The following is an 11,469-nucleotide window of genomic DNA, read 5'->3' as shown; positions in this document are numbered from 1 at the left end:
ACAGGCTTCTCGCATCCCTTTCACCTCCATAGTAGCTCCTTTCCCTGCTCCCCTCAAAGGAGCTTATTGGCACTAGAAATACTATACAAGTACATTCACTTTGCTAAAGTGGAACAAACGATTAAAACTCTCTTCCCTACTTTCTCCCCCTCTCCCATTTCTGAGGTTCCTGCTGGGGGTGACCGTCCATGTGCCATAAGACGAACGCCATACGAGTCTGGGCCAAACCCAAGACCGCCTTCACCACCCCAGACGGCCTATTCCAGTACACAGTGCTCCCATTCGGTGTGTTCAGCGCCCCGGCCACCTTCCAGCGGCTCATGGACAGGGTCATTCAGGTCTCCTAATGAATGATGAAAAACGGCGTGCTATAGTATGCCATACGATATGGGATATAGCCCATTGTAAAAAATGATGAAAAACGAGGATTTTTTTTTCTTCAAAATTTCAAAAAACGATGGGCTATAACCCATCGTTTTTTTATTTTTTTTTAAATCCTCAAAAATGATGAAAAACGGCGTGCTATAGTATGCCGTACGATATGGGCTATAGCCCATTGTCAAAAATGATGAAAAACGAGGATAACTTTTTTTTTTTAAGTTTCAAAAAACATGGGCTATAACCCATCGTTTTTTATTATTATTATTTTTTTTCAAATTCTCAAAAATGATGAAAAACTGCGTGCTATAGTATGCCGTACGATATAGAATGCTATTGTATTTTATCAGGAACATTAATTAGTGAGGACCAATTATATTTTATTTCTTTTTTGCAATTGCTTGCTGTATAGCCTATACTTCTATGTCATGTGCTCGGTGTAAAAAACAATCAAAAAAACATTCGGGGTTCGGGTGGTCGGTGGCCCAGGGGCCCTTTATCTCTAGATCTGCCTATGCTCATTGTGCAGATTGTCCCATTTCAAGTTTTCAAATGTATAAAAACCTTTTCGAAAATAGCAGCTGTACAAGCTCAAACAATGCGCCGCATTGCGAGCTTGTAGATCGGCTATTTTCAAATATGGTCAAAATGTATGTCAGGAATCCAGGTGAATGGGTACACCTACTGCACCTGACCTAGTCACATGACCAGCAGGAAGCACAAAAGTCTTGTTCCTCCTAGTTGAGAGCCATTTTGCCTCTGCTGCAGGAAATGGGGTACCCTCTCATGCAGGGTGAAGGAGAAAGCACATGGTAGGCCTTGTTTGTTGCAGCCAATGTTGCTAATGGCTTTTGTTTGGCCATATTGTTCATTTGTGCACTTTAGTCTGTTTCCATGTTGTCTTATTATAAACTTGTCACTTTATTATCTTAGTATCTTGGCCTCACTGATATTGCCCTAATGTTTTATTTATAAAATATATATTTACAATATATTTACTTTACTATGTGAATTTGGTTTGGCATATTTATCTTATTTTGATTTGTTTATTTGCTGTGTGCTGGCTGGGGGCAAACTATCTCAAAATCTAAAGCTTTTAGAAGCCGTTGTCCCATGGCCTAATGTGCAATGATTGGGCTGAGGACATGGGTGCATACTGGGCCATTATTAATATTGATTGATGTGGTTTAGATGTTGCTGCTATGTACTTTATTTGCTTTTGGTATGGTGTATTTATCTTATTTTTATGTTTAATCTGCTGTGTACGGTTAGTTTAGAGGCCACAGTAGGCGCGTGGGCACACACTGGAAAGACCTGTGGACAAGCTATGCCTCATCTGTGAGACCTGACACTTGCATTTATTGTTTTCATGATACATTTTATTTATTGGCTCAATGTCTCCATTTGATGTTTAGCTGTAACCCTAATCCTTCTGTTGGGAATGATAGTCCCTTGTATAGATACAGTAGCAGGTAAAAGCGGTAGTGACTGAGTCAATTCACATTTCCGTCTTCTGCGGATCAGCTTCCACCACCTCCTCTACCATTTCCTTCTACCACCACCTCCTAATGCCACCTCCTAACACCACCTCCTAATACCACCTCCTTCTAACATCACCTCCTAACACCACCTCCTTCCATGATGTGGTGGAAGCTGATCTGCAGAAGACATGTGAAATTTAGAAAATATAGGGATGTGCCGATGAGACATTTTGGCCGATATCGAGATCCGATATAATTAATTGCTGTTATGGCCGATAACCGATATTACCGATGTCGATATGATCTCATTCTGTATTGAAAAATTATAATAATTTTGTCCATTCTGAAAAATACATGTAACGGGGTAACTGCACTGCAGGCTTAGGCAAGTCAGATTTAACTTAAATACTTTTATATTTAATATTGTAGCATTTTTTATTTCCCCATCCACTCCTCCCTTTTCTCCTCTTCTGTACAGATTCACAGTCCAGTAAGGCTGGACCACCTCCTTGCTTTACTGCTTTACTACATAAGTGTCAAATAAACGTTACCATGACAACCTTTTGTCATGGTATATAAATTATGTCAGATAATATTTGTATTCACAATTATATCATTATATTGTAATGTATTTGCCTGTAAAATTGCTTGCTCTGGCTAGTATCTGTCGGTCCTTTTAGCTACATGTAAAGTGTCTTGGGGACTGATCGGTATGATGCTGGTTGTGTTTCCCATCAGTGTGGCTGTTATTAACACTGTACAGACTCACGGTCCAGTAAGGCCTGCCACTAACTCATCGTCCGGGGAGCCACTCCCTGGAGTTTATGTCTCCCACTCTGCAGGTCCATGGACTTCTATTATGGACCCCCAGCTGCCTCAAGAGTGTAACCGTGGACCAGGCCTCTTCATGGAGCCAGCAACAGAGTGCCTACCTGCCTGGAAATAGTCAAGTATCATATGTAAGCTAAGAACCTAACTGTTGAAATGTCTATGTAATGAAACGTGACATACAGTAGCAGTATCTATGCATAGAGTCACACAGATGATACCTGAGGAAAGGGTCTGGTCATTTGTGTGCAGGCCAAGACAAGCACACTGGAAATACCTGTGGACAAGTTATGCCTCATCTGTGAGACACTTACGTTTATTGTTTTCATGATAAAGCTTTTTTTTTTGAGCAGTATCTCTCCATTTGATGTTGTTAGCTGTAACCCGGAATGATAGTCCCTTGTATAGATAGAACGTGCAGGTAAAAGCGGTTAAATCCCTGGAACATGTGACGCGTTTAAACCTAAACACCATGTGTTTAATAATAAAATGCCAAGTGTTTATTAATATTCATACAATACAGTAGAACACGAGTTCACTCAAACACCTCACGAGAACACCTAGTGTTCAAATTCTAAACACCTAAATGACTGACTTTGATTGTAAAAACTAAACACGTTTATGTGTTTAAAAAGTGTTACAGGGATTAAACATGTTCTTCTGTTTATAATCTAAACACTGTGACACGTTTAAAAAGTGTTACAAATGATGTGTTTAAAACTGTTTAAAACCTAAACGCTTGGGTTTAGTGTGAGTGAATTCACATTTCCGTGTCTTCTGCAGATCAGCTGCCACCACCTCCTCTACAATTTCCTTCTAACACCACCTCCTAATACCACCTCCTAACACCACCTCCTTACACCACCTCCTTCTAACACTACCTCCTAACACCACCCCCTTCCATGATGTGGTGGAAGCTGATCTGCAGAAGACATGTGAAATTTTTAAAATATATGTAAAAGTAATTAGGGATGTGCCGATGAGACATTTTGGCCGATATCGATATCCGATATCCGATATAATTAATTGCTGTTATGGCCGATAACCGATATTACCGTTGTTGATATGTCATTCTGTATTGACTTTTTTTTAATGATTTTGTCCATTCTGAAAAATACATGTAACAGGGTAACTGCACTACAGGCTTAGGCAAGTCAGATTTAACTTAAATACCTTTATATTTATTATTGTGAGCTTGTAGATCTGTTCAAGCTGTTATTTTGGGCTTGTTTATCTGTGAAGACAGACCAATTAATCGGACCGATTAATTATTCGGTCTAATTGATTAATCGAACCGATGCCGATTGATCTAAAAACAACTAAAATTGGCCGATACTGATGTGTTTGCCGATTAATCTCCCATCACTAAAAACATGGAAAAGAAAGACATGTAGTAAAACAGACACCTTCAATGTTAACCATATAAGTGTCAAATAAACTTTATCATGAAAACCTTTTGTTATGGTATATCAATGTCAGATGATATTATTGTGAATATAATAATTATATAATATTATATTGTAATGTATTTTCCTGTAAAATTGCTTGCTCTGGCTAGTATCTCTGTCGGTCCTTTGCTCTACATGTAAAGTGTCGGTATGATGCAGAATAGGGAGGTTATTAAAGTTTATTTTAGCCTGGGGCGGCATTTTATATTCCCTGCCCCCTCCTCCCTTTCCACCCCACCCTGTGTTTCCCATCAGTGTGGCTGTTATTAACACAGTACAGACTCACGGTCCAGTAAGGCCTGCCACTAACTCATCGTCCGGGGAGACACTCCCCGGAGTTTTTCGTCTCCCACTCTGCAGGTCGATGGACTTCTACTATGGACCCCCAGCTGCCTCAAGAGTGTGACCGTGGACCAGGCCTCTTCATGGAGCCAGCAACAGAGTGTCTGCCTGCCTGGGAATAGTCATCAAGTATCATATGTAAGTGAAGAACCTAACCGTTAAAATTTCTATATAATAAACTATGCATCGATACTATAGTGCTACTGTATGTCTAGACTCACACAGATGATACAGTACCTGAGGAAAGGAGCTGGTCATTTGTGTGCAGGCCAAGACAAGCACACTGGAAAGACCTGTGGACAAGTTATGCCTCATCTGTCAGACGGAAACTAACATTTAATGTTTTCATGAAAAAGTTTATTTATTGGATCAGTGTCTCTCCATTTGATGTTTAGCTGTAACGGCTAATCCTTGTGTTGGGAATGATATTTGAGTGTTGTATAGATAGCACGTGCAGGTAAAAGCGGTAGTGAGTGAATTCACATTTTCTTGTCTTCTGCAGATCAGATTCCACCACCTCCTCTACTATTTCCTTCTAATACCAACATAATGGTAGAACACCCAAAAACCTAAATTCATTCACTCTTTCAATATTCACTTCCGGATCGTGCAGGCTACCATTGGCTGGTTCCAACTGGGGTTCCAACCCAGGAGCCAATGGGGGCATGGTCCCACCCCTACCTCTCAGTAATTCCAAAACAGCACGGCGGCGGCCATCTTGTTACAGTGTGCGGTGGATGGAGGTATTCATAATTTTAATAAATCGTACAAGGTGTTTGGAAAATATTTAAAGGCAGCAGGGCTTTCTCCAGGGGCCAATAAGGGAACGATTTTAATTTGGAACATTTCTGTCCATTTTTGGCTTAGTTATGGACATGTAGTATCTGTTAGCATGTTAGCTAGCTGCTGGATGATGATGATGATGATGGGTTCTTAATATTATGTGTGAATATTTCATATTTTTTTATTAAATCGTACAAGGCGTTTGGAAAATATTTAAAGGCAGCAGGGCTTTCTCCAGGGGCCAATAAGGGAACGATTTTAATTTGGAACATTTCTGTCCATTTTTGGCTTAGTTATGGACATGAAGTATCTGTTAGCATGTTAGCTAGCTGCTGGATGATGATGATGATGGGTTCTTCTTATTATGTGTGAATATTTCATATTTTTTTATTAAATCGTACAAGGCGTTTGGAAATTAGTGAAAGGCACCGTGGCTTCAACCAGGTCTCACCAAGGAATCGACTTTAATTTGGAACATTTTTGGTTCATTTTGGCATAGACATGGACATTGCAGCATATGTTAGCATTAGCTGCAATGGGTTCTTCTCATTATTGCGAACGCAGTGATTGCGAACCCAGTGAGCACTTACTATGAGACCTAGCAGATCATGTCTGTCTGTCTGTGTGTGTGTCTGTCCCGCTATCCAAATATGGAGTGTGTTGCATCAGCAATCACTCAGCTCCATATATGGCCACAAAAGGGGCCAGGTCCACTCAGCTCCATATATGGGCACAAAATGTGAAAATTATGTAATATGAGCCAGATTGTAGATTGGCTATTTTAGTATTTTTCTTGTTTTATTTATTTAACTGTCTAGGCCTATTCACATGCAATGAACTCAAGTGTCACAAAGCAAAGCAACACGAAAAGCGATGGTAATAGTACTATTAGCCAGCTTCTGCTGACCTATATGGGGTGCGAGGCCCTGCATTGCTCAATAACCTGCTTTGATGACACTTTTGTCCTTTTGTATGTTTAAATCAAATGTCAAATTATAGTTCAAAGACACCAAGAAGATAGTCTGTGATTACAATATCAATTTAAAATGTATTACCCATTTCTTGTTTCCTGTTTTCCACTTCATGATAAATGCTTTTATGTGATGTATTCCCATGCTTTTGTTCTTGCTTAATGTAAGTCGCTCTGCATTAAGAGCGTCTGCTAAATGCCTAAATTGTAAAATTGTAAATTGTCCCCTTGCGCGCAGGGTCCGGCCCATTCCTCTCTGTTATGTCATATGACGAGCATTTCACTTTTAATATCACAATTATTGTAGCTAATCTTTAACTGAATCTGGAAGTATTCCTTTATTAAATGATTCTTCATGGTCTGGAATTGTAACTGATCAATTTTCTTTTGTGACTTTCGCCTTTATTTTATATGGAGGGACAGTCAGTGGTGTAAACTTTATTTATATAGCACATTTCATACATAAAATGCAACTCTGTCACATTCTGTCTCTCCCTCAGTCTCCACACTGGCCTCCCATATCCCATTCCAGCACACCCAGTTCCATTTACACACCTGTCAACTACCTAATCAGCCCAGCAGTGAACACTTCTCCAATCAACCTGCTCACTATAAAACTGGACTCAGTACAAACACTCATTGTCAGTTCATAACCTGTGTCACAGATGTCCTGCCTGTTCATGTGTTGACTTTGATGTCATTCTGATTCATGCCTGATTCCTACCTGCATTCCCCTGTGTAAGATATCTCGTAATTCTTTATTAAATACTTTATTATTATACTCTAGTTTGTTGTGACTTTGCTCCTGGGTTCAACTCTGTCTGCATCCTTGACAACTAAAGTACTTCACATATTAAACTGTATTTATACAGCACATGTCATACATAAAATGCAACTCAAAGTACTTCACATGAAAATAAAATAAAAAATAACAAGCAGCGGAATGCCAGAAACAAAAAGTAGGTCAATCTACAATTAGCAAATAAAAATAGCAATACAAAACTAAAACATTAAAAATGGTAAGGAAATTTGTATTGGATAATACATTTTAAATTGATATTATTAGATATTCAACTTTATTGACATTTATAATTAAATTGGTGTCTTTACACTGTAGAATCCATTGTTGTTTGTTTCTGTTGCTTAACTCTGTTGCTTTAACTACATATAAGTGTCTATTTGTTTGTCTCTAAATGTTTTGATGAATTGAACAATGCCCTTTGTTCAATTCATGCCATACTATAGCACGCCGTTTTTCATCATTTTTGAGGATTTGAAGAAAATTCAAAATTTCAAAAAACATGGGTTATAGCCCATCGTTTTTTGAATTTTTGAAAAAAAAATTATCCTCATTTTTCATCATTTTTGAACATGGGCTATAGCCCCTACCGTACGGCATACTATAGCACGCCGTTTTTCATCAATTTTGAGGATTTGAAGAAAATTCAAAATTTCAAAAAACATGGGTTATAGCCCATCGTTTTTTGAATTTTTGAAAAAAAATTATCCTCATTTTTCATCATTTTTGAACATGGGCTATAGCCCCTACCGTATGGCATACTATAGCACGCCGTTTTTCATCATTTTTGAGGATTTGAAGAAAATTCAAAATTTCAAAAAACATGGGTTATAGCCCATCGTTTTTTGAATTTTTGAAAAAAATGTTATCCTCATTTTTCATCATTTTTGAACATGGGCTATAGCCCCTACCGTACGGCATACTATAGCACGCCGTTTTTCATCATTTTTGAGGATTTGAAGAAAATTCAAAATTTCAAAAAACATGGGTTATAGCCCATCGTTTTTTGAATTTTTGAAAAAAATGTTATCCTCATTTTTCTTCATTTTTGAACATGGGCTATAGCCCCTACCGTACGGCATACTATAGCACGCCGTTTTTCATCATTTTTGAGGATTTGAAGAAAATTCAAAATTTCAAAAAACATGGGTTATAGCCCATCGTTTTTTGAAATTTTGAAAAAAATGTTATCCTCATTTTTCATCATTTTTGAACATGGGCTATAGCCCCTACCGTACGGCATACTATAGCACGCCGTTTTTCATCATTTTTGAGGATTTGAAGAAAATTCAAAATTTCAAAAAACATGGGTTATAGCCCATCGTTTTTTGAATTTTTGAAAAAAATGTTATCCTCATTTTTCATCATTTTTGAACATGGGCTATAGCCCCTACCGTACGGCATACTATAGCACGCCGTTTTTCATCATTTTTGAGGATTTGAAGAAAATTCAAAATTTCAAAAAACATGGGTTATAGCCCATCGTTTTTTGAATTTTTGAAAAAAATGTTATCCTCATTTTTCATCATTTTTGAACATGGGCTATAGCTCCTACCGTACGGCATACTATAGCACGCCGTTTTTCATCATTTTTGAGGATTTAAAGAAAATTCAAAATTTCAAAAAACATGGGTTATAGCCCATCGTTTTTTGATTTTTTGAAAAAAATGTTATCCTCATTTTTCATCATTTTTGAACATGGGCTATAGCCCCTACCGTACGGCATACTATAGCACGCCGTATTTCATCATTTTTGAGGATTTGAAGAAAATTAAAAATTTCAAAAAACATGGGTTATAGCCCATCGTTTTTTGAATTTTTGAAAAAAAAATTATCCTCATTTTTCATCATTTTTGAACATGGGCTATAGCCCCTACCGTACGGCATACTATAGCACGCCGTTTTTCATCATTTTTGAGGATTTGAAGAAAATTCAAAATTTCAAAAAACATGGGTTATAGCCCATCGTTTTTTGAATTTTTGAAAAAAATGTTATCCTCATTTTTCATCATTTTTGAACATGGGCTATAGCCCCTACCGTACGGCATACTATAGCACGCCGTTTTTCATCATTTTTGAGGATTTGAAGAAATTTCAAAATTTCAAAAAACATGGGTTATAGCCCATCGTTTTTTGAATTTTTGAAAAAAAAATTATCCTCATTTTTCATCATTTTTGAACATGGGCTATAGCCCCTACCGTACGGCATACTATAGCACGCCGTTTTTCATCATTTTTGAGGATTTGAAGAAAATTCAAAATTTCAAAAAACATGGGTTATAGCCCATTGTTTTTTGAATTTTTGAAAAAAATGTTATCCTCATTTTTCATCATTTTTGAACATGGGCTATAGCCCCTACCGTACGGCATACTATAGCACGCCGTTTTTCATCATTTTTGAGGATTTGAAGAAAATTCAAAATTTCAAAAAACATGGGTTATAGCCCATCGTTTTTTGATTTTTTGAAAAAAATGTTATCCTCATTTTTCATCATTTTTGAACATGGGCTATAGCCCCTACCGTACGGCATACTATAGCACGCCGTATTTCATCATTTTTGAGGATTTGAAGAAAATTCAAAATTTCAAAAAACATGGGTTATAGCCCATCGTTTTTTGAATTTTTGAAAAAAAAATTATCCTCATTTTTCATCATTTTTGAACATGGGCTATAGCCCCTACCGTACGGCATACTATAGCACGCCGTTTTTCATCATTTTTGAGGATTTGAAGAAAATTCAAAATTTCAAAAAACATGGGTTATAGCCCATCGTGTTTTGAGGATTTGAAGAAATTTCAAAATTTCAAAAAACATGGGTTATAGCCCATCGTTTTTTGATTTTTTGAAAAAAATGTTATCCTCATTTTTCATCATTTTTGAACATGGGCTATAGCCCCTACCGTACGGCATACTATAGCACGCCGTATTTCATCATTTTTGAGGATTTGAAGAAAATTCAAAATTTCAAAAAACATGGGTTATAGCCCATCGTTTTTTGAATTTTTGAAAAAAAAATTATCCTCATTTTTCATCATTTTTGAACATGGGCTATAGCCCCTACCGTACGGCATACTATAGCACGCCGTTTTTCATCATTTTTGAGGATTTGAAGAAAATTCAAAATTTCAAAAAACATGGGTTATAGCCCATCGTTTTTTGAATTTTTGAAAAAAATGTTATCCTCATTTTTCATCATTTTTGAACATGGGCTATAGCCCCTACCGTACGGCATACTATAGCACGCCGTTTTTCATCATTTTTGAGGATTTGAAGAAATTTCAAAATTTCAAAAAACATGGGTTATAGCCCATCGTTTTTTGAATTTTTGAAAAAAAAATTATCCTCATTTTTCATCATTTTTGAACATGGGCTATAGCCCCTACCGTACGGCATACTATAGCACGCCGTTTTTCATCATTTTTGAGGATTTGAAGAAAATTCAAAATTTCAAAAAACATGGGTTATAGCCCATTGTTTTTTGAATTTTTGAAAAAAATGTTATCCTCATTTTTCATCATTTTTGAACATGGGCTATAGCCCCTACCGTACGGCATACTATAGCACGCCGTTTTTCATCATTTTTGAGGATTTGAAGAAAATTCAAAATTTCAAAAAACATGGGTTATAGCCCATCGTTTTTTGAATTTTTGAAAAAAATGTTATCCTCATTTTTCATCATTTTTGAACATGGGCTATAGCCCCTACCGTACGGCATACTATAGCACGCCGTTTTTCATCATTTTTGAGGATTTGAAGAAAATTCAAAATTTCAAAAAACATGGGTTATAGCCCATTGTTTTTTTAATTTTTGAAAAAAATGTTATCCTCATTTTTCATCATTTTTGAACATGGGCTATAGCCCCTACCGTACGGCATACTATAGCACGCCGTTTTTCATCATTTTTGAGGATTTGAAGAAAATTCAAAATTTCAAAAAACATGGGTTATAGCCCATCGTTTTTTGAATTTTTGAAAAAAATGTTATCCTCATTTTTCATCATTTTTGAACATGGGCTATAGCCCCTACCGTACGGCATACTATAGCACGCCGTTTTTCATCATTTTTGAGGATTTGAAGAAAATTCAAAATTTCAAAAAACATGGGTTATAGCCCATCGTTTTTTGAATTTTTGAAAAAAATGTTATCCTCATTTTTCATCATTTTTGAACATGGGCTATAGCCCCTACCGTACGGCATACTATAGCACGCCGTTTTTCATCATTTTTGAGGATTTGAAGAAAATTCAAAATTTCAAAAAACATGGGTTATAGCCCATTGTTTTTTTAATTTTTGAAAAAAATGTTATCCTCATTTTTCATCATTTTTGAACATGGGCTATAGCCCCTACCGTACGGCATACTATAGCACGCCGTTTTTCATCATTTTTGAGGATTTGAAGAAAATTCAAAATTTCAAAAAACATGGGTTATAGCCCATC

The sequence above is a fragment of the Protomyctophum bolini genome, assembly GCF_963924005.1.
Source record: "Protomyctophum bolini genome assembly, chromosome: 18".
Taxonomy (NCBI): Eukaryota; Metazoa; Chordata; class Actinopteri; order Myctophiformes; family Myctophidae; genus Protomyctophum; species Protomyctophum bolini.
Note: the sequence above shows the minus strand (reverse complement) of the source record.